The sequence below is a fragment of the Ambystoma mexicanum genome, chromosome 8 (genome assembly GCF_040938575.1).
Source record: "Ambystoma mexicanum isolate Mex_15411 chromosome 8, UKY_AmexF1_1, whole genome shotgun sequence".
Classification (NCBI taxonomy): Eukaryota; Metazoa; Chordata; class Amphibia; order Caudata; family Ambystomatidae; genus Ambystoma; species Ambystoma mexicanum.
Window position 1 is genome coordinate 1,027,268,793 of NC_090929.1, and position 24,213 is coordinate 1,027,293,005.

A 24,213-nucleotide genomic window follows, 5' to 3' on the forward strand; every position below is an offset into this window, starting at 1 on the left:
GTGCACAAGGGAGTGCTTCAGGGGGGACGGGAAGACTCCAGTGGTGAAGGAGTGGTTGCAGAAGTCGGCCAGCGCAGGAGACAGGGAGTTGATGTGGTTCTTGGTGGTTTTGGAGGAACAGTGGTGAACCTGTTTTGATGAGATTTTCATAGATCGGACTTGTCTAGAAACCTCGTCTGGGGAGAACAGGGTAAAGGCAGAGAAGGAGGGAGGAGGTAGTTGCAGAAGGGCCAGAGGAAGAGCAGGGAGTAGAGGGAGGAAAGGGAGAGAAGGAGAGAGAGGACAGGATGTCCTGATTTCTTTAGATGAAATGAGAAGCCAGTGCCATGCAGGGTGCCTGGGAAGGGGCAGGAGAGGTAGAGACTGTGGCTGGATTGACCAGTTCCTTGCAGATTTTAAAGAGTTCAGCCGAGTTGTTAGATGCCGCAGAGATGCAGGCTTGGATGTGAGCTCGCTTCTTAGTGAGGACAGAGAACCAGTATTGCCTTGGGAGAAGGCGGCAGACCAGTTTGTCAGAGCATGTACATGAAGTACGCCATTTCCTCACAGCCACCCTGCACTTGTGTTTGAGGGTGACAAGGTCTGAGTCATACCAGGAGTTGCACTTGGCTTTGAGCTTCAGACGGATCCTCATGACAGGGGCAAGAAAATCAAGAGTATCAGATATAGCAGAGTGGAGCATGGAAAGGGCTGGGTCAGGTTGAGAGTCTGCCGAAGGGAAATGGCGGGTGAGAAAGTGGCGGCGAAAGCCTCAACTGACACACACTTCATGGGTCGGATGACCAAGAAGGTGGGTGGCAGTGATGGGGTTGGCTTGGCCTGTGTGGTAGAGAGGGTGAGCTGGGAGGAGAGGAGAAAGTGATCACTCCAGGAGAGAGGAGTGGTGATAGGGACAAAAAGGGGAAGGTCTGAGGTGATCAGAACATGCAGAGTGTGCCCTGCAGAGTGAGTCGGGCCAGAGGGGAGAATAGAGAGTGAGAGAGAGTTGCAGAGGTCGCGAAAGAGTCCAGAGGAAGGACAGGAGGCATAAAGGTGGATGTTGAAGTCTCCAAGAAGGAGGAGTTGAGTGGCCGAGAGCAGTGAGGAGGGGAGGTCCGCCCACTCAGAGAGGAAGGAGGAGATCTGACCAGGTTGCCGATAGATAGTTGCCACGATAAGGCAATGGCCAGGAGAGAGAGAGAGCCTACAGATGAGGCATTCGAAAGAGGAGTAGGCCTGCGTGGGAATGGCAGAGGCAGGAATCCACTCTGGGAAGATCAGGGCTACACCCCCTATGGAAGGGTTGGACCTGGGTGTGGAGAGGATCTTGTAGCCGTCAGGGAGGAGAGTTTCAAAGCTTGTGACAGAGCTAGCAGTGAACTATGTCTCGGTGAGACCAAGGACATCAAGGTCAAGTTCCTCCAGAAGGCAGCATATGTCGGAAGAGTGTTTGACAGCTGAGCGAGAGTTAAGAGTGGCAATATGGAAAAGATTCCCGTCCTTGAAAGACTTCCGTGGAGGGGTACAAATCAGAGGTACACCCTGCGGAGGTGTGTAGGAAGCCTGAGCGGGGGGGCAGAAAGGAAAGTAGGAGAGGGCAAGGTAGTCAAGGAGGAGACAGCAGGGGGACGTGAGGAAGCCGTGGAGGGGAGAGAAGGGACAACAGGAGAAGAAAGGAAATTGATGAGGCGTGGGAAGCATCTATCAAAGAGGAGAAGGTTGGCTTGAGGGACTTGGACCAAGACGGTACCATCTGAGTAAACATTAATGATGACCTTAGAGGAGTGGAACGAGGCCAGGAGGGCTTCCCACTGTGTGCCACCATTAATGGGAGAAGAAGAGAAAGGAGAGACCACTTTATTTTTATTTGGATGCATTTGACAGAATTGATAAACATTAACAATGTTAATACTCATGCATTATTCTGTATATCATGTAAGCTGTTCCTTTCACTCATGCCTGTAATTTGTGATGTACGACAGAGTGCTTGAATAAAATATAAAAAAAAAGAAAAGACATATTCTTAGTGAGGATTAACCAGATGCTGGAGAGAAGCACGTTGGATATTAGCTAAGAATGTTCAGTCTGTGAAGATTGGCTGACAAGGCTGACAGGGGTGGGGAAGAAGACTTTGCTAAGGTGAGCAGTGCAATGTTACATAAGTTAGCAAGGAGAAAGTCAAATTCACTATCCAAACGGGCTGTTCAGACGTCCTTAGTGAAAAGGATGCAGACGTGCTTTCATCTGGCACACCTCAGCATGTACTGCTAGAGTAGCAGGTGATGGCGTACCAGCAGCCTATCAGAAATGGATCTACGTGATCACTGCGCATTGGGAAATTATAAAACCGAAAAGATTGAATCGCAAAATCCTGTTGCGCAGTGATCACGTAGATCTCTTTCGGCCACCCTGCATCCCCGTACTAGCCCCCATCACTTACCTTTTTCAGCAGCACTCACAGCAGTGTGCCACCGACACTCCTGTACCCCTGCAGCATCAGTTCCCTCCCACTAATGTGTGTCGGAGCTCACGCCCTAGGGTCCCTTTTTCTTTTTTGAAAATGGCATGGAAGTGGGGGACACCCCTGCAGACCCTGAGGCCCATAATGCTGAACAAGGGAAGCGGGGGACACCCCTGCGAACCCTGCTCCCCATGTTCAGCCTTATGGGCAACAATTCTTTTTCACAAGCCCAATGCGCAGTAATTTCATTTTATTTTTAATGGTATTTTGGTACGATACCTCAGAAACACAATCAATAGTCATAGCTACGGAAAGCAGTAAGGAATCTATCTATATAAAACGCAGACTCTGTTAGTTTGTTCCTCATACAATTCCACAACGTTCCACCAATCTGCACAAACAACGTTGCATAGTTACCTGTAGGACCCCCCCGGACATCACTGGCTAAACTACATAACATTACATGTGGACACCTCACCCTGTTCCCCGGATTACAGCCTCTTCACACATGAGACGGTTTCCTAAAATCGGCGAAACATCAATGTGGTCGTAGAAGGACCGGACAGAGCTGTTAACTTCAGAGTGCAAACCACATCAAATGATAAGCGACTCGGAACAGGGACCTACAGGACCATTGATTTTCATAAGCAACTCACAACAGGGACCTACAGGATCATTGATTGTCAACAATTGATGAGAGTGTTATGATGTCTGTCTACAGAACCTGTGTGAAGTACAAGTAACTTTTGCTAGTATGTATAAAGCAGAAAATATGTTATTTTGTTCCTTGTTCCTTATACAATTCCAGACCGTTCCACCAAACTATACCAAATTTTGTATAGTTGCATGTTAGGACCCTGGGGACATTAATGGCTACATGACATTTGGACACCCCACCACTTTCCCCGGAATTCAGCCCCTTCACACATGAGATGGTTGCCTCAAATCAGAGAAACATTAATGTTGCCGTAGAGCGACCGGACAGAGCTCATTTCCAGCATCTGGATGCAAGGAACAGAACTCCAAGGCCCTAGGACGCACCGTTTCTGAGATATTTGCACCGCAACACATGAAACATCAATGTGGTCATAGAAGGACCAAATAAAACTAGCTTACATAGCCCTGAGCAGACGTGGAGGGGAAGTGAGTCCAATAGGCACCATTGTTTCCGAAATATCTGCACCACAACCCACCACAACACATGGCACCATGCTAGGTTGAGGCGACAGGTGGGGAGAGCGCACAGAAGGTCCCATTATACTGCAGCACACCAACTCTCATCTCCCCTCCATGTCTGCTCCATGGCATGTAAGCCATACACGCGCCCATTCTCAGTGCAGAGTGCAAAGCACATCAAACGATAAGTTACTCAGAACAGCGACCTACAGGATCATTGATTTGTGACACTTGATGATAGTGTCATCATGTCTGTCTACAGAACCCATGTGCAATACTCAAAGTTCCCGTTGAAAAGCGCGTTTCATGTCCCTAGGATGCACCGTTTCTGAGATATTTGCACCACAATGCATAGAACTGGCAAAACATCAATGTGGTCATACAAGTACCAGACAAAGCTCTGTTTTAAGCATCTCAAAGCCATGAACAAAACTCAAAGTCCCCGGAAACCACTCTTGTAGATGGGGCCCCCTTTCCTCTTCAAGTCAATTTTGACAACTGGGAACACCCCCTTTGTGTCTTTAGTCCTGCCCCCTTTTGATAGGATTTTGTTTTTTAGGAAGTGTGTTTTGATATGTTTTAAAGTTAAAGTTTATATTAAAATATTTTTAATATGGGAGAGCGCATGTGCACTGTTCCTTTGTCGAGGGCATAGTGAGTTGTGAGGAGTTAGCAGGCGAGTGTGAGGTGAGGTGTTGGTGGGGCTTTGATGACACGGGAGTGGGTTGTGGCCGTGATGGTATGACGTCATGATGTTATATAATGCTGGCATTTGATAAGCCTTTGAATAATTTTATATTAACGTTAAATTATTTCTATTTATAAAAACAAAAACAAAAATATGCTAACTCGGAAACTCAGAAAGAAAAGCCGCAGCGTTTTCAAACACAACCAAAGTGAAAGCCAAGGCAGGTAGAAACACAACTCAGTTGTGTTTCTGCCTAAATCTGCTTCCCCATTTGGGGCTCTCGGGCTCCCCACGGGGGGAGACCCAAAGTGATAGCCACAGAAGGCATAAACACAACGCGGTTGTGTTTGAAAACGCTGCGGTTTTTCTTTCCGAGTTTCTCAGGCTCCTCCAAGACGGAGGAGCCTGAGAAACTTGGAAAGAAAAACCGCAGCGTTTTCAAACACAACGTTGTATTTATGTTTGCGGTCGCTTCAAATGCGACCGCAAACATAAATACAACGTTTTTAAAGCTGCGGTTTTATTTCTAAGTTTTCCGGGCTCCTCCAGCCCGGAAAACTTAGAAAAAAAACCACAGATAGTGCTTATTTTTTTAAAAAAAATAAATAGCACTTACCGAGATTCAGCTGCAGCTTTCCTGCTCTGGTCTCCGGTCCGCGTCCTCCGAGCCCGGCACCAATGAAGGAAAAGCCACCCAGCGGTAGCTTTTGTTTACTACAGCTGGCTGGCTTTTCCTTCATTAGTGCCGCAAAAGCAAAAGCCAGCACAGACAGGCATCCATTTCACAAAATGGATGCGCCCATGTGCTTGCTTTTGCGAATTTTGAGCTTGAATAGCTCAAGATTTTCCATAGGAAGTTTAAAAAAAAATTGTGCTAGTATTATTTTTTTTATATTGCCTATCTATTTTTTAAATACATTTTTTTACTGGACTATCCCTATAAATGCAAATAAAAATGGACTATGTCTTTATGTTGAACTGTTACGGCGTAAGATGTCTGCCCTCAATCTGTCGAAAATATAATGTGAACCGATGGTGCAAAGGTGTCACAGGAAGCGGTTAAGATGTGGCTTTCAGGGGAGGGAGGTTGCCTACACACTGCACAAACTGGACCGGAAACATTTTAAACGGCGAATGACAGTGGTATGCGATGTCAATCAGCAGTGGCAGGCAGATAATATGGATCTCAGTCAGTTTCCCAAAGATACCGATGGTTTTCGATCTATTCTAGCCGTCATCGTTGTTCTATCAAAATATGCCTATGTTGAGGCTTTGAAGAACAAGGCAGGCCACAGCGTGGCAATGGCTTTTAGGTGCATATTTAACAAAGGCAGGGTTCCTGGCTAAATTATAGACGGACGCTGGTAAAGAGTTTTAAATAAGCTGTTGCAGAATATTCTAAAGCAACACAGTGTGCACCACTTTATAACACACTCTGAAGTTAAAGCCTCCATTGTAAAACGTTTTATACGAACATTTAAAACACGACTCTGGCGATTATTTACAGCTAAAAGCACCCAAAGATATATGCAGGGTCTACCTGCATTTATAAATGTATATAACAATATGCATCATAGATCTATTAAAACCAACTCTGCTGATGTAATGTCACTGAATGCCCTTGAGGTCTGGAAAAAACTGTACGGTGAAAGACTTTTTAAAAAGATGAAACATATACCCCTTAAAAGGGGGATCATGTGCGTATTTGAAAACACAAGGCTGTCTTTGCAAAAGGGTATGAGCAGAACTACAGCGAAGAGATCTTTATTGTAGACGGAGTGACTCAGAGAGAAGGTGTCTATATATACACGCTAATTGATTATTCGGGCAAGGGTGTTCAAGGTGCTTTTTATAGGGAGGAGATCCAGAAAGTCAGTAAAGACCACAAGCGAGTTTATAGAATCGAAAAAGTCATAAAAAGTAAAGGTTGTAGAACCAGAAAACAATATCTAGTTAAATGGCTGGGGTGGCCTGACAAATTCAACAGTTGGGTGTCAGCCGGATCCCCAGAGATCATGCGTGTGTAAAGGTGGTCAAAATGGAGTCTGCATCTTTTTATATCATGCTTCCTGACAACGCTTCAGCCAAGACATTTCCAGGGAACAAAATATCCAACTTCACCGTGAAGCTGGCCAAACCCGTAAATCTGGAGGGGCAGTGGACGATCGCGCTCACCGAAGTTCAGTATGTCCGATCATGGGACACTTTAGCCCCGGGGAAGCAACCTTTATTATAAAACAAACAAACCCTCCGAGGCTCTGGCAGGGTGGGTTTCCAGAGGGGCATTATTCAAATATAGCCCGGAACTTGTGAGAGTGATCAACAAGCCTGTATCATACATACCCTAATATGAGGACACAATGCTACAACTAGTATTCCAGCAGCGTAAAGTTTTTCTACAGGGTCCAGACCCGCCTGTTAGGTTTTCAACAGCGGGGAGACTGCTCAACATACTAGGGACTGTGCAACACATTGGAAGTAAAGAACCGTGGGATAATACCTGTGCCGACATTAACAGGGGTTTTTATAGCTTATTGCTTTATAGCGATGTTGTGGAGTATCAACGGGTGGGGGATAGCTACTCCCCGCTTTAGAACTGTGGAGGTTAAAGGAAACAACAACAATATTGTGAACATTCAATACAACTAACCTGACTATGTTCCTGTGTATAAAAATGTTTTGACACCGTCAACATACAGATAAGAGATGACCATGGGCAGATTGTATCATTTAAATATGAAAATATCTGACTGCGGTTGCAATTCAGACCACTCTGGCTGAAAGATTGACACAACAGCGTTATAATGGCTGTGTTAAAGAACTATGGAAACCCCGGTCCCTACATGGAATATTGCATGAACCAGGCCGATTACGGCGATCAGCCATATTTTAGCGGAACTCCAGTCATGTATGGGGGCTGGGATCACTGGTATCTTTAAAAGTATTTATAGACGGGTAATTCCCTTTCTACATCGTGGTTTTGAATTAGTTAAACCACATGTAAAAACGGCTGCCGGCAATATTGCAAAGGACGTTGTGGAAGCGTGACAGGGGCAGGATGGATCCGGCCTCATTTATATGCCATGTAGGAGCGTTAAGAGGAAGAGGTTGGCGTCCCTGCTGCACCGCCCCCCAAAACCAATCAGGAATAGCAGATCAAAAGCCTGAAGCGCACAGGCGAATAGGAAGAAGAAACGTGTTATTTCTAAAAGACACTAGGGCGGCAATATCTTTTTACATTTCCCCTGACAGAGACCAGCATCGATAACAGTTTCTTTATCGAGGTCTCACCTCTGGCTGCTCTATCACCATAAGCCCCCATAGAATATTTTGTATCGGGCTCGACTGACATGTATCTGTCTTTGAACGATACGCTTCTGCATCTAACCTGTAAAATAACAAAGGCGGATGGAACCGACACAGTGGCTACAGCATGTGTGGGTACGATCGCTTACCCGATAGCCAGCATGTTTAATCAGGTGAACGTGACGTTGGGCGATTGAATGATAACACATAGCGATAATATGTACGCCAACAGGGCAGGGCCTACATATAGAGTATGTTAAATTATGGCCATGATGTCCTCGATAAGCAGCTCTTGGCAGGGCTTTTTTACTGCGATAACACGGGGCATTTTGCCAACACATCTCTGGACAGCAATAAAAAGGGATTTGTGAAAAGAGCCTATCACACTAGGACCACTAGAATATTTGATTTACTGACCCGCCTACACGCTGACCTTTTTTTTCAGGATAACTATTGATCAATGGTGTTGATCTTAAAGTGAAACTATCCAGAAACATGTTTGCTTTTTGCCTCATGAGCGGGGACGCCAAACAGTACAAACTAGTCATTGTATCGGCCAGTTTATTTGTTAAACTTGTAAGCGTCTCTCCGACTATTAGACTGGCACATGCAGAGGCACTGCAGATATCTAACGTGAAATATCCTGTGGAGTGCGTCGCTCTTAAAGTCTTCAGCATTCCACCGGTAGCCGCAGCACCAGTCAAGACAACCTGTTTCTGGGGCAGCTGTCAAAGATAATCATCAAGGCAATAGTTGAAACAACGCTGCTTACCAATGAATATGATAAAAAACCCTTTGAGTTCAAATACTGTAACATGAACTATGCGGCTCTGCACAAGGACGGTGTTCTAATTCCTGCCAAAGCATATGCACCCAATTTTTGACTGCAGAACATAATCAGAGAGTACATGGGGTTGGTGGCTTTCACTGGAAAGCACATGCGTGATGTACCAGTTTCATTCACATGCAACGAGTATGCGCTTGGCTATACCTTGCTGGCCTTTGATCGAAGACCTGATAACGCATTAGTGGGTAATTTCAACCTCATGAGGAGTGAAAACCTATGCGCTGAAATAAAGTTTGAAAGAAACCTAACCGCCACACATTCCCTGCTAGTGTGGAGCGTTTTCGATAGCATTCTTGAGATCAAGGCGCAAAGAAACATATTTTTTGATATTTAATGGATACTCTACAAATAAAAGGATTTTTGCGGAAACATGGATACGCTCGAAGAACATTTCATTGTGTATATGTCAGCGATACATGTCCCAATCATCTACCCAGAAATCGCCCAGTTCTCCTGTTGGTGAACACCAATCCTCAGGCTCGGGCTGGAAAACACTGGATAGCTTTGTGGCAGGATGGAGATGTGCTAACAGTGTTTGACAGTTTGGCGCACTTCCTGAAACACCCCATGTACACCAGAGTTTTAATGGACTATGTAAAAAGCAATGCAAGTATTTACGTTATAGTACTGTACTGGTTAAAGACTCTAAAGCTGTGACCTGCGGTCAGCACTGTATATTCTTTATCAGCCAAATGTCAGAATGTAAATCGCTGGCGGCTGTTTTAAAAATGTATTCGAGCAATTGCATGAAAATTTACCAAATGTGACCAGATTTGTTGACAAGATGTTATCTAGTGTGTATAGATCTCGCAAAATGTTTACAGTGTGTCAAAAATGTAAATGTGGATCGTCTATACACTGATATATGTAGCAATAAAATAGTTTTAAAAATCAACATGCATTGTACGTTATTATACATACTAAATAATATAACATGATAAACAACCAGTCATGTTTATGAATTGAAAACTTTTATTAATAAAAGACATATTTAATACTAAAAGAAAAGAAAGGTTAAAGCAGAATATAGTGGCAAAGAAACGTATACATTCAACAATGATTGGGGGTCACATTATTCAGATAGCCATATAGGCCTGCAACAGCTGTGGCGTGGACTAGATGTTTCAGGGGCACACATCCTGGAGGAAGATAAAGAATCTGTAAGCAAACTGGTATTTCAATCCTTTTCGGGGCTGGGTGAGCGGGGACTGCTTATGGGGGTGCTTTATGGGCTATGTTGTTGGCAAGGAGTTGCGGGAAACCCCGTTTTTAGCCACTCCAGAAGGCGTCGTTGGGTGACATTACCCATGACCAAAGTCAGAATATTTAAATCTGCCACTGCCTGCATAAACTCGTTCCAGCCGATGGGTGCATTTATTGTAGCAGTGGGGTTTCAGTTTGTAACGCTTTGTACTAGATTTTGCAAGTTCGAACCCCTTAAAACCCTGCCTTTATAAATAAACTCTCCCCTACCGGTCCACGCGGCCACATCCTTTGCAAGTTGCATCTTATCTAGCAATCGTTCCGCATTAGGTTTACAGCGTTGGCTAAGAGTGTTTACCACATCAGCCATAACCGGATCTGTCCCCGGTGGTTCCCCCGCACCGCTAGATTCTTCGGGCGGCATTTATAAAGTTAGTTTGTTTTTCTCTGCATTGCCCTGTCGGGCGTGGTTTAAGTATTTGTGCAGAATATGCGATTATAATTCCGCTTTATCATGCGCCGATAAATCAGATCTGTTTAAAACATCCTTAATTTCTGAGTCGAGATGCATGGTAGCAACTTTTCGTATATCTCAATCCGGCGGTGGTGTGGGAGTCGTCAGGTTTTCTAACTGACGCTTGTCCACCACATACATTTTATGGGTGTGTTTCATTATTGACCCCCCAGCAAGCTGGTGATTAGCGGTAGGGCTATGCCAATGAGCGATCCTATGAACCCACCAGACTGCAAGACCACTTTTCTTTTAACCCTTAGCGATATTTACTTATTGCACAGTTTCTTGATTACCTTCTTTTTCTTTTTCAACACACTTATTTGACGGTGTGTTAGGGGGATGTTGCCCTTTAAAGTGTTCTGAGCAATCTCTGCAATAGCGGCCACCAAGTCCTTGGAGGCCGCAGCTAGAATGGCCTTGCATTGTTGTGGATTGTGCATTTTCAACAGCGCAATGTTTCTTCGAATGCGTGTTCACATGGTGAAAGCGCGACCTGGTACTGACGCGATATTACGCTTAATGTTGTTTTTTAGATGTCTTTCTCGGGATTTAAACAATGGGTAATTCCGGCAGAAATATATCGATGCACAATCTATAATCCTCTAGAGTGGTTGTTTTTAAATCAACCAGGAGATATCTGTTGGGCTTGCTGGTCCCCTTTTTCGATAGCTTCCGTGAAAAAAATGCATTTTGGTCCGATATACACTGGTGGGCTAGCACAGCTAGCTGCGGTTTATCTGGTTGTTTTTAAATAACACTTTATAGCTAGCGTTTAGTGTTATCGAGGTGTTACTCTTCCCCTTGTTAAATATGTTTTGCACAATATAACATATGCTCAGATTGTGGTGATGGGAATATTGAGTGAAGGCTTTTTCTAGTTCATCATTCTGACCCACTTGGTCATCAAATCGTCCAAAATAATCATATTCACCACGCTCGGCAGCAATAAACGATTGTCGTTGGGACTCTCTGGCATACCTTGTACAAACCGAAGGTATTTAAACTGCTGTTGTAGGGTGTTGTAAAGAGGTTGCCAGCAACTGTAAGACCAAATAATATTTGCGGGGACATATGATACTGCAGTGTGGGCGTTTTCTAAACGTTTTGTGACAAGTAGCTCTTCCCACAGCTATAGGCACTGGCCAGCAAACAACACGTGAAGGGGTGTTGTAGTCTGGTATCCATAAGTACAAATACCTGCGCGGTATGGAAGTATGTACACATATCCATGTGCAAGCTTCTCGGGTGAGTTCAAATCACAGGTGGATAGCTAGCCTTTCAAGCTTCTAAAAGTTGATAAAACAAACATTACTATATCTGCGCATTTCTATTTACCGTTTAAGCACTATGTGGAAACTTACACTGAATTGTAAATAAAAAAGCTGTAAATAAAAAACATGATGCAGTATACATCTTGAAAACTGTATAAAACACATGCGTTATGTATCACACACACAACATAGCTTTAGAATTTATGATGAATCATTTGTTAGTAGTGTCATGACACATGTTGTCACACTCTGCCCATTTTCTCACCTGTTTTCTCAGGGTTGAGTCTTCTTTGGAGACTTCTCTTTCTTCCTGATTGTTCTGGACTTGTAGAGGTAAGGGCGCATGTCCTCTGGGTCTGGGTCCAGTGTGAGGTTCACAGTAGGCCTCAGGAAGCTGGGTGAGGTTCAGTATCCAGTATCCAGGATGGAAGCACTATGGGGGATTCCAGGAGGGAGCAGCGGCGTAGATTCAGAGTTCAAAGCGAGCGGAGGACCCGCTAACACGGGACCGCACCCGCAGTCCGGGAAAAAGAAGGCAGGAGTCAAGAAGTGCGGGAGCAGTTCAAAACAGAGGGGCAGCCTGGAAGGAAAAGGATAGAAGAAGCTGGAAGGAGTTGACAAAGGGAGCAGTAGCAATCGCTAGCAACGTGGACAGTAGCGTTGAGATGTGCAGAGCCGCGGGGGCGTGCCTATTTTCTAAAAGGCAGCACGTCCGACATAAATGCTAGAGAGCAGTGCTCCTGTGCAGGCGGCCATGTTGCCTGTCTGTGATGGTTGTGTGGTTCTACTTTCTAGGATGTATTTGCCAAAGAAGGTGTGCAAGAAGGGCACATGATGATTTAAGTTTTTACATATGCAGATACTGCAATGTTATTGCCATCTATCTCAAAGGTCTTATAAGAGTCATCTAGATTTTTCAACCTATGAGGTGTGCTGATAATCAATAGCTCTGTTTTCTTATCATTAAGAGCAAGAGAGTTTAAGGCCATCCATTTCTGGATTTCCTCCTAGATTCCATTAATAGTTGCAAGATCATCTTTATAGACCCCAGATAGTTTAATAACTATCTGGGTGTCATTGGCGTAGTTTGCAAATAATATGCCCATGGATTTTAGCATGTCACATAGGCATTTAATATATATATGTATGTTGAACGTTACTTCAAAATACATTTCTGCATCACTTGTAAGTGTGTGCATACAGGTTCAGGCCCTAGGTGCATACATATCATTTTCATTTTGTCACTGTGGTTACTTTAATCAGTGCTCACCACACCTATTTGCTTTGTCACGGGTCCACAATTAAAAACCACACCACACAAAGCACCTATAGCGTGTGTGCACAGCTGTTTTCCTAGAGCCAAAAGTGTTCTGCACTTTCTAAATACTTATACATGTCCAATACCCTCCCCAATCAAAACAAATATTTATTTTAAAATAACAAATGTGTTATAAAATAAAACCATGGCTGCTTTAAGCAATCTTCCCTGTGTCTATATAAATGCCATGTCTGTTGGCTTTGTCAATGGGCCTCGAGTCCGGCGGTAGCCGTGCCGGAAAAACCAGCAGGCCGCCTCCGTGATTGCCGGAATCACCGGGCATTACAACCCCGGTGACCCAGTAATTCTGGAGGCGGAATTCTGTAAATCCCCATTCCCCAGGCGCATAGGACTCCATGGTGATGGGGACCATGGAAACAGTGGTTCCGTCTATGACGGAGCCGGTCTTTCCATGCCTGCCTGCAGGTGGGTGGTGTTATTTCCGCCAGGTCAGACCTGGCGGGAGTGACACCTCCCGCCGGCAGGACTCGGAATCAGCCGGTCCGGAAACAACGGTGGCGGCGGATTTACCGCCACTGTTCTTTCCAGACCGGCTGACTTGTAATGAGGCCCAATGGCTTTTTTTTCTTCTAAAAATGTACTATTTTGCACCATTGTTTAAATCAGCATTTTCGTTGTTTAGCCTCATGTGAGCATAGTCAGAGCTCAACATAAAAGAAAAGGTTCAATTGCATAAAACCACACGTCTTGTCATATTATTGTGCGCGCTGTGTCAGCACTGTATGTGGCGATAGACCCTAGCCCTAAGGCTTTCATTTTACTCAAAGAATGTCCCCGCTGCTGGAAACTTCGTACACCAACTCGACATTTAAAAAAGCTTAATTGCCAAAAAGCCAACGTGTCAAAGACCCTCCCCAACAACACAACATAAAAAGCGGATTACAAAATGATCTTATTGTGCCAGGCAGATTCCAGAGACAGTTTTGCCATTTCCAGGCACACTTTAACTTAAATATATAAAAATGCAGGCTGGCAGTTAATCCTGCCTGCAGCAAAAGAATACACACATTTCGTTTTTAAAAGCTCTGTTTAAACCATTAAATAAAAATACACAGGGCTAGATTCTAGAACATACACTTTTAAAATAGTTTTCACATCTTGTTTGAATATTGTACACTTTTAAAACACAGCTACCTATTTAGAAGTTTGCAGTAAATACATAGAATAAACTCACTTTTAAAAGTAGAATGCCTCTTTCGTCACCAGACTTTGGATGTCCTGGGGTGTTCAGTTCCATCCGGGGCTCCACAGATCATGCAAATCTCGCGAAATACACAGCGCTGTCCTGCCTGGCTTACAAAGCATAGGTTTTAAAGACATCCAACCCCCCCACCCTCTCAGCAGAACACTCCCAGGACCTTTGAAAACCCCTAGTCATATGGAGTTTGGAATACAATGGCCCTCACTATAACTCTGGCGGTAGCCGTGCCCTTATTAAGGGCAAGGCTGCCGCCGGAGTTGTTTTTTTTCCGGCTCCCGCGAATGGGCAGTAACCGGGTCATGGCGAGTTTGGCGGACCCGGTAATTGCCCATTCGCCGGTGCCGTTATGGCCGGCCTCCCGATCCCCATTCTGCCCCATAGGCCAGAATGGGGGTCGGGAGCATGGTTGCACCGGCACCATTTATAATGGTCCCGGTGCAATCATGAGTTCTGCTCGCGGGTGCCGGTATGCACGCCTGGTCAGAACGGGCGTGCAGTCCGGCACCGGCGAGCAGAACTCGTAGTGTGGTGGAGAGGTAACAACTGCGCCGGTAGCACTACCGGCGCTGTTGTTGCCTTTCGGCCACACTCATAATGAGGCCCAATGGGTCATTCAGATGTCCTTTAGCCACAGCAGTCACATGCCGGCTGAATATTACAGGCGCCTTGGACTATGCTTCCTTTACAATGAATGGGGCCATGCAAATACAGTTTAGTCACACCAGGCACATGGCGGCACGTGATTACAATAGCCTTGGAGCTTCATTGCAAGGTTGCACCATTCTGATGTGACATCATATCATTTGTAATACAAAGAGAAACCAAAATATCTGAGTCAAAGCGAGGGGCCTCGTGTGTGTGTCATCATCTGTGAATTCACTGCCCTGGCGCAGCATTTTCATAAAGGCCAGCTGCAGCTCTGTTGCTGTGAACACTGCGTTTTGCATTCCAGGGAGAATGGTAGAATGCAGTGGCCCAACATTTTACAGGCATTTGCCTGTGTTTTTTGTAGCCCTGGAATTATATCTTCACTTTTCATGTTATTATACATTATAAACTATATATTCACAGGCCCTGTAACTCAGCTGTTTTTTTTTAAAAAAACATAGCACCGCTTTTTGCATAATTTGTTCACAACGCTTGCATGTCAGGGCATGCCCAGGCAACTTCACAATGGCGCCCAAAAATTGATATCATTTTTTTTTTTATATCAACCATTTTTGATGTCAGCCCTTTCTATGAATCTAATATAATTTTGATATAAAAACATTTTGATATAATTTAGTTATAAAAAATTGATATGAAAAATCAATATCATTTTAATATCAAATTATTTAAATTTTGGTATAAAAAATTCAATATAATTTAGATATATATTTTTTCATTTTTATATAAAATGTGTTATTAATTTTGATATAAAAAATGTATATCAACTTTGTTCATTTTGATATCAAAAAATGGATATCAAAAACCTTTCATTTTGATATAAAAATGTGGTTATAATTTTGATAGGAAAAATGCTATATCAAAAATGTTTGCTATCAAAAAAATATTGTTATCACTTTTTCAATTTGTACATACATTTGTTTTTGTTGATGTCAAGCATTTTTGATAACAAACCACATTTTTTGATGGCACATTTAGAAAAAAATAAATAGAAATAATATAAAGTTTATATAAAATTATTCAAAGGCTTATCAAAGGTCAGCTTTATATAACATCATGATGTCATACCTTCATGGCCACAACCCACTCTTGCATTATCAAAGTGTCACCAACACCTCACACTCGCCGGCTAACTCCTCACAACTCACTATGCCTTTGAAACAGCGCACATGCGCTCTACCATATTAAAAACATTTTAATATAAACTGTATATTAAAATTGATTTAATATAAACTTTATATCAAATTGATATAAATGATACCCTTTTCATATCAAAACATTTCAAAACACACTTCCTATAAAAATATACATTTGATTGCATTTTGATATCCTTTTGATATCAAAAATGTTTGATATTAAAATTCACATGAAAAGCCTATCAAAAGGGGTGGGACTAAGGACACAAAGGGGCATTCCCACTTGTCACAATTTACTTGAAGAGGAAAGGGGGTCCCATCTACTACTCACTTTAATGCTCTAGGACGCGTATATCTGCACCGCAACGCAGCGCAATGTGCCAGGGTGAGGAGGCAAGTGGGGAGAGCTCATCATGCTGCAGCACGCCAACTCTCCCCTCCACTGCACGTCTGATATGGAGTATGTAAGCCAGCCACACATGCCCATTCTCAGTGCAGTTAACTTCAGAGTGCCAAAGCACATCCAACGATAAGTGACTTGGAACAGGGACCTACAGGACCATTGAGTTTCATAAGCAACTCACAACAAGGACCTACAGGATCATTGATTGTCAATAATTGATGAGAGTGTTAACATGTCTGTCTACAGAACCAGTGCGAAATACTGGTACTTTTTGCTAGTATATATAATGCAGAAAACCTGTTAGTTTGTTCCTTAGACAATTACACACCGGTCCACCAAGGACCCTCCGGACATTACTGGCTACATGACATTTAGACACTCCCCCTCCCCTAGATTTCAGCCCCTTCACACATGAGACGGTTTCCTGAAATCGGCAAAACATCAATGTGGTCGTAGAAGGACCAAACAAAGGTAATTTTAAGCATCTCAACGGAAGGAACAAAACTCAAAGGTCCCGAAAATCACGTCTGACGGTCCTAGGACTCACCGTTTCCGAAATGTTTGCACTGCAATGCGCCAGGGAGGAGTGACAGGTGGGGAGAGTACACAGAAGGTTCCAGTATGCTGCAGCACAGTAATTCGTGCCTCGCCTTCACGTCTGCGCCGGGGCATGACAGCCAGCCACACGCGCCCTTTCTCAGTGCAGTTTACTTCAGAGTGCAAAGCACATCAAGTAATAAGCGATGCAGAACAGCGACCTACAGGATCATTGATTTTTAACAATCGATGAGCGTGTTGTCATGTCCGTCTACAGAACATGCACAGAGTGCGGGTACTTTCTGCTAGTCAAAAATAAAGGAAGGAGCCAAAGAACCACGACCGGCGAAACTACAAAGGTCTAAAACCACAAAGAGACCAGGAAACATATATAAAGGCCCACGTTTTTGTATCATGTCCGATTGGTTACAGAGGGGGAAGCTAGGTCTGTTCCCTGCTCATGTTGAGTATTGTTTCTCGCTGGGGTCCACATTGTTGCCATCTTCTGTTTAATATTTATCTTATGCCACATCCTAGGACACTCATTTTCCTACTTTGAGAACTAGGGTTTTGTTTTAATTTCTATTCATACTGACAGTATTGTCTGCTTGTCAGGTTATTTTTTTGTTTTTATTTTATTAATGATTTGTAAAGCCCCAAATATACATGCAGAATTACTCAATTCAAGGTGCCTTGCAGAGAAAGGTTGGGAGAGACGGGGAGGGGACAAAGAGGAGAAAGTAAAGGGAAGTAGTGAGTAAAGAAACACAAAAATTAGGATGTAGTTCACTGCCATCTCATATCTGTTAAAGGCTCACATGCCAAGCACTGCCATAATATGCTAAATGCTGATTCACATACCAGGCACTTATAGAAAATGCTAGGTGTAACCGCATATAGCATATGTTAACATTTTATACCAGGATCAGCCTTATAAATCATGTATAATCATCATATGGAAGATATAACCCCACAGGCCCAAGTGCTGTGATCTTCGACAAGTGCAGATTCAATCATCAAGTACTGACATCTTACACCAGGTAAAGCCTGAAATGCTAGATACACGATTCAGCTTGTTATTTTGTTATAGTCCAACCACACCTGAATATGTTTTGGTGATCTATATTTGGGAAATGATTTGGCTGGGATCACACATGTTGGTCAAGTGAAGAAGCCAGGACTTGTGCCTATTTTATGGCATTCAATTTAATAAGTAGATCAAATCAGCTACCTTCCCAGGTTTAATTCTACATCTACATACTAAGAGTTTTACATTGTGTTCTTTGAAGAGCAGACACAGTTGTGTGTTTAATAAAGCGGAAATGTGAATCATTAAACCACAATTTAAATGAATCTGGAAATAAGAATTCTTGTTTTACACAATAGGTTTTGATAAAGCTGTCGGATTTATTCTGATGGGATGAAGGAGGAACACTATATCGACGGTAGCCACTTAATTAACTGAGCTCTCCCCGTCCATTTCTAGATACTTCATAAAAAAGGTAATTTCCTAAATGTTGGAAAGTGCATGCAAATAATTGCTTTACGAAGTTTACAATAAAATGTCACACCTAAGACATATCATTTACACTTAAGAAAACTGCAAGCACAAAGATGACGCACGAGCGCACACACACTGAAAATGTATACATTACAGCTTCAGCTGGGTTGAAAGCAACACAGAGCTCATAACAGCACCGGAGGCACTCATTGCATCTGACTGAGGCTGCCTGCACAGGTCAGGGGACCTACCAGAAGCATCCAGGATCAATCTACAGGCTGTTCACGTGACCTCTGACCCCAAAACCGCCATCTAAGAAAAGTCTTTCCACCTCCTAAATGGGCTTCAACTGGGCTGAGAGCAACACAGAGCGCATAACAACAGCACCAGAGGCACTCATTCCATCTGCCTGAGGATGCCTAGAGAGGTCACAGGACCTAAAAGAAGCATCCAGGATCGTTCTACAGACTGATCATGTGTCCTCTTATCCCAAAACGACCATCTTTTAAAGGTCTTTCCACCTACAAAAGGGGCTTTGACTGGTCTGGGAGTAACACAGAGCTCATTATGACAGCACCAGAGGCTCTCATTCCATCTGCCTGAGGCTGCCTTCAAAGGCGACCTGGCTCCCCCACCGGCTCCTGCTACTAATATGAGCGTGGCATCTTCCATCCAGCCCGTGCCCCTCTGCCACCTTCACCTCCATTAAGCGATGAACAGGGAAGCCGGGCCAGGCGCCATCTCCCGGCCTGCCTTGCTCTGTAGCCACAGACAGGCGGTCCCACCTCCCCTTCTCGCCATGTGATGCTCCTCACCACTTCCAGTACTTGACTCCTTGCTTTGGGGCGACTCAGCAAAGGGCAAACAGCTAAGGGCCAACCTCCTGCCTTTCCCCCAGCCTCTTTACCTTTTCGCCTTTGAGCTATTGCTTTGCTCTGTCCTGCTATTTGTCTGTGAGTACCAATTATGCCTTTGTTCAGCCCTGCCATCATCATGGACTGCTTTTACTACCTTTTCCTTTCTCTTCTACTTCTCTCTTCATTCTCCTCTGCTCTAAACCATTTAAACTCTCTTCCTATCCATATCATCTCTTTTCCTCTACAGCACCCCTCTTCTCGCTCACCTACTCTCTCTATTCAGAAATCCTCCAACCCTCACTTTCATCACACTTGCTCTTCTCGCATCTACCCCCAGCACCTCTCTACATTGCAGACTCAACATCAGTGTAACTCTACCTCTCACTCTATTTATATTGCTGTTCCAAATGCACAATCTGTTTGTAATAAGACTTTCTTTACCTCTGGCTTCCTTCTTTCTCATTCCCCCTCTCTTGACCGCATTACCCTTAGCAAAATCTGGATTTCTAAGACTCTGCAACTCTTGCTACCCTTCACAACCCCAGCTACACCTTCACACACTCTCCCTGCCCAGCTGGTAGGGGTGGTGGTGTAAGACTGTTTGTATCTTCCAACTTCCTATTTCTCCTACTCCACTATCTCCTGTCAGTTCTCCCTTTTTCAAATACACTCCACATCCACTGCTCCCTATGGCATTCATATTATGTCTCTTCATTGGCCACCTGGTCCACCATCTCTCCCGACTCCCTTTCTCCCCATCATTACCTCATTGTCACTGGTGACTTTAACCTCTCCCCTCTCTCCACTCCTCTTTCCTCTGACTTTAGCTTTCTTCTCCTCAGCCAGTCACTCTCTTCTGTCCACTCTCTGCCCACCCATTCAAATGGTGACTCCCTTGACCGTATTCTCATCTCCTCTCACCTCTCTGCCGCTAATATTGCCACTGCTCCTTCTCCCTCTGATCATTCCATCGTCTTTGCCTCAATCTCCACTCCTACTTCCACCCCACTCTCTATCTACCACTGTTAAGCTGCGCGTCTCTGGAGCGCTGCGTACCTGAAGTTTCAGTTGCTGGTCTTGCCGGTGACGCCAGACTGGTAGATCTTCAAATGGAGTGCAGAGATTGTAACGCTAGGAAGCGACCCCGACCCAACCCTAATGGAACAGGGATGGATTGGAATCACCTCCCGACGCCACTGGCTCACCTCCCTGCGGATTAAAGTGACGCCGGAACAGTGCAAGCACTGACAGGGAGGGGATGAGGTGTTGAGCTGGTATGGTCCGTTAGAGTGGTTCAAGCTGGAGGATGAGAAGGTCTTCAAAGATGTCCAGGCACAATCCACCAAGGCAGTCGATAATCAAGAGGGCTGGCACCCAGAGCCAAACAGGCAAGAAAGATCCAGACAAACAAGGAGATCAGGAAGAGGGTGGAACCCAGGGAACAGGAAGGCCCAAGGAAAGGGGAGAATGCCAGGAGGAGGGACCCACAACCTCCCAGCGGCCACAGGGCCAAGGGAAACTAATCCCAACAGGAATGAACCCAGGAGAAGAGGGGAAAACTGGAAGACAGGAACCACAAGGAAGGGACCCAACAGGAGCTAAGGCAACCCAAGAGGCCAGGGAACCGGACAAGGAAGTGGGAGCCAAGGAGCAGGAACCTGATACAAGGCACCAAGCGACGGTAAGTGGGGAACAAACCGCGTTAAGACGCGATCTGTAGAGGGCCGGACGCTATTTACAGCATCAGGCACGAAAGCGAGGCTCGGAACGCTAGCGGGGCTGCGAATGCGTAGCAGCCGAGCGGGCACCAGAACGAGGCTTGGAACACAAGCTTGTCTGCCCGTTCTTGGTTACCCGCGAGGTTCGCGTATGCAAGCAAAGGTATCGAGCGCCGGCCCGCTGCCTACAGCCACGCTTCCCAAGTCGGTAATATGGGTACAACTGCCACGTCCGGGGACGGACGCGACGAGAAGGCCAGGTAAGTGTCCTAACACCATAACCCCCCCCCCCCCCCGGAAAGACCGGAAGAACCCGGCTTCCAAGGAAAACGGGCATAAAATTCCCTAACCAAACGGGGGGCATGAACGTTCTCAACAGGTTCCCAAGTGCGATCACAGGCAGGATAGCCCTTCCAGTCAATCAAATACTGCAATTTACCCCTAAAGAGACGGGAATCACATATTTCCTGCACCTCAAATTCAGGGGAACCCTCAACGTCAATGGCAGCGGGTCGGGGGCAGGCACGATGGAAGGGATCTGAATGATAAGCCTTTAAAAGGGATACATGTAAAACAGGGTGGACCCTCCAGGATTCTGGCAACCTAAGTTCAAAAGCTACTGAAGACACCCTCTTGACAATCGGAAAGGGGCCCAAAAACTTGGGAGCTAATTTCAAGGGTACGTTCCGTGCAGGCAAATATCTGGAAGATAACCACACAAGATCTCCCACCCAAAATGGTGGCTCAGGACTCCGATGCTTATTGGCCTGTCTCTCCATGGTCTCACGTGCCTTGGCCAGGGTACCAGCCGCTCGACGCTGCAGATTCTGGATATCGGTGACAAGGCGATCAGCCGAAGGAACATTACTTGATCGTACTGGCGTAAAAGGCAGCAATCTGGGATGAAGGCCAAAGGTACAGAAAAAGGGACTTAGTCCAGTTGCAGAATGAACTGAATTGTTATACGCAACTTCGGCCAAATCGAGATGCGACATCCAATTTGTTTGGGAGGCATCGGCAAAACAATGGAGGTACTGTTCCAACGTTTGGTTTGTCCTTTCTGTCTGCCCGTTGGTTTGTGGATGATAGCCAGAACTGAGTGCCCTATGGATGCCTAAATGCTGGCACAATTGACCCCAAAAGGAAGAGACGAATTGAGAACCACGGTCAGATATTATCTTGACAGGTAATCCATGCAGGCGAAATACATTGTGCAAAAAAGCACGTGCTACTAGAGCAGCTGTGGGAATTCCTGGGAAGGGAATAAAGTGGGCCATCTTGGTGAAACAATCGACGATAACCATGATACAGGTATGACCTTCGGAGGGCGGAAGATCGACAATGAAATCAGTGGCGATGGTATGCCAAGGAAAAGGCGGTGTTTCCATGGGATGTAAAAGGCCTACAGACTTCATGCGTGGAACCTTGACCTGGGCACAGATGGGACAGCATTCCACATAACGTCTGACTTGCAAAGTCCATTTAGGCCACCAAAAATGTCGAGAAATGAGTTCTTGCGTAGACCGAATACCACGGTGACCCCCTATCTTGGAGTCGTGAAAGCTTTGTAGGATTGTCTTGCGAAGCTCATCCGTGGGTAGGTATAACCTATTCTGGAAAAAAAGCAATCCGTCCTTCTCCCTCAACTGGTGACATCTCATCAACGTATCCTGAGAAGAATCAGACAAGGTAGCTTGTACCACCCTATGCAAGAATGATGGCAAAGCCAGTAGAAAATGCTTGGGAGCAATCACAGGCTGGTCTCGTCCTTCATGTTGCACATCATCAGCCAAAGAACGGGAAAGAGCATCCGCCTTCACATTACTGCTACTGGGTACATAGGTGATGTGGAAATCATACTGTGAAAAAAAGAAGGCCCATCGAGCTTGGCGGGAGGTCCGACACTGCAGAGAGCGTAGGAATTGCAAGTTTTGATGGTCAGTGCATACCTCCACCGGAAAGCGTCCTCCGAGAAGATGATGGCGCCATTCTTCAAAGGCGGTCTTGATGGCCAGTAGTTCCTTTTCGATAATGGGATAGTTCCGTTCACTAGCCGTAAGTTTTCTGGAGTAGTAGGCTACAGGGAACTCCATTCCGATGCTCAGATCTATCTGAAGTAGAACGGCTCCCACAGCAAAATCCGAAGAGTCGGCTTCCACGATAAACGGCTGGTCGTCTTGGGGATGATGTAATATAGGCGCGGAACTAAAGGCCTTCTTTAATTGCTCAAAAGAGGCGGCAGCATCATGCCCCCAAACAAAGATTCTCTTACTGCTGGTCAAACAGGTTAAGGGCGCAGATAATTGCGAAAAAGATGGAATGAATCTTCGGTAGAAATTAATGAATCCAAGAAAACGTTGAAGAGAATTTCTGTCGCTGGGAGCTTTCCATTCTAGGATTGCACGAACCTTGGCTGGATCCATGTGTATACCCGACGCACTGATTACATACCCAAGAAATTCAATGTGGTCTTGGTGAAAAAGACATTTTTCAAGCTTAGCCTAAAGGTTATTCACATGTAACCGCCGAAGTACCTCTTTTACATGTACTATGTGCTCTTCGAGATTTCTTGAAAACACCAATATGTCATCCAAATAAACCCAGACTGAGGTCCCGATTAAATCAGAAAATATATGATCCATTAGACGCTGAAAGACAGCTGGGGCATTACATAGCCCAAAAGGCATAACTCTGTATTCATAGTGCCCGTTTGGAGTCTTGAAGGCCGTCTTCCATTCATCTCCAGCCTTTATCCGTACCAAATGGTAGGCTCCACGGAGATCAAACTTGGAAAATATTCTTGACTCACGTAAAGATTCCAAAATGGATCGAATCAAGGGAAGTGGGTATCTATCCTTTCTAGTGATGTTGTTTAGTTGGCGATAATCAACACACGGGCGCAGGGTACCCTCCTTCTTCTTTACAAAAAACAGCAGGAATCCTGCCGGTGAATTAGAAGGAGCAACATACCCTTTCTGAAGACATTCTTCAAGATACTCCTGCAAAACCTCCTTTTCTTGAGCGGTCAGGGAGTACACCTTGCCATGTGGAATCACAGCGTCGGGTAACAGGTCGACGGCACAATCAAAAGATCTGTGAGGAGGTAAGGGAATGTCCTTAGGTTCAGAGAAAACCTCATGAAATTCAGCATATTCAGAGGGAACTGAAGAAACTGAGAGTAAGCGTGGCACACCAACCCCTTCAGTCTGGGTGGCAATCGATGATTGCGTTGAAGAAGAACCGATATGGCAACAGTCCTGCACACAATGATCAGAGCTGAAAACCAAGGTCCGAGTCTGCCAGTTGATGTTGGGGTTATGGTGTAATAACCAAGGCAATCCCAAAATGATCGGATAAGAGGGAGTCTTGATGACATCCAGAGAGATCTGTTCGTGATGTTCTTCAATCCA

General features: G+C 44.9%; 1 protein-coding gene across 2 annotated transcripts in view; it reads right to left on the bottom strand.

The window, feature by feature from the left end:
* LOC138473716 (dual specificity phosphatase 29-like) overlaps positions 1 to 24,213 on the bottom strand; it is a 434,898-nt gene that overhangs the window by 369,605 nt on the left and 41,080 nt on the right. The window lies entirely within an intron of this gene.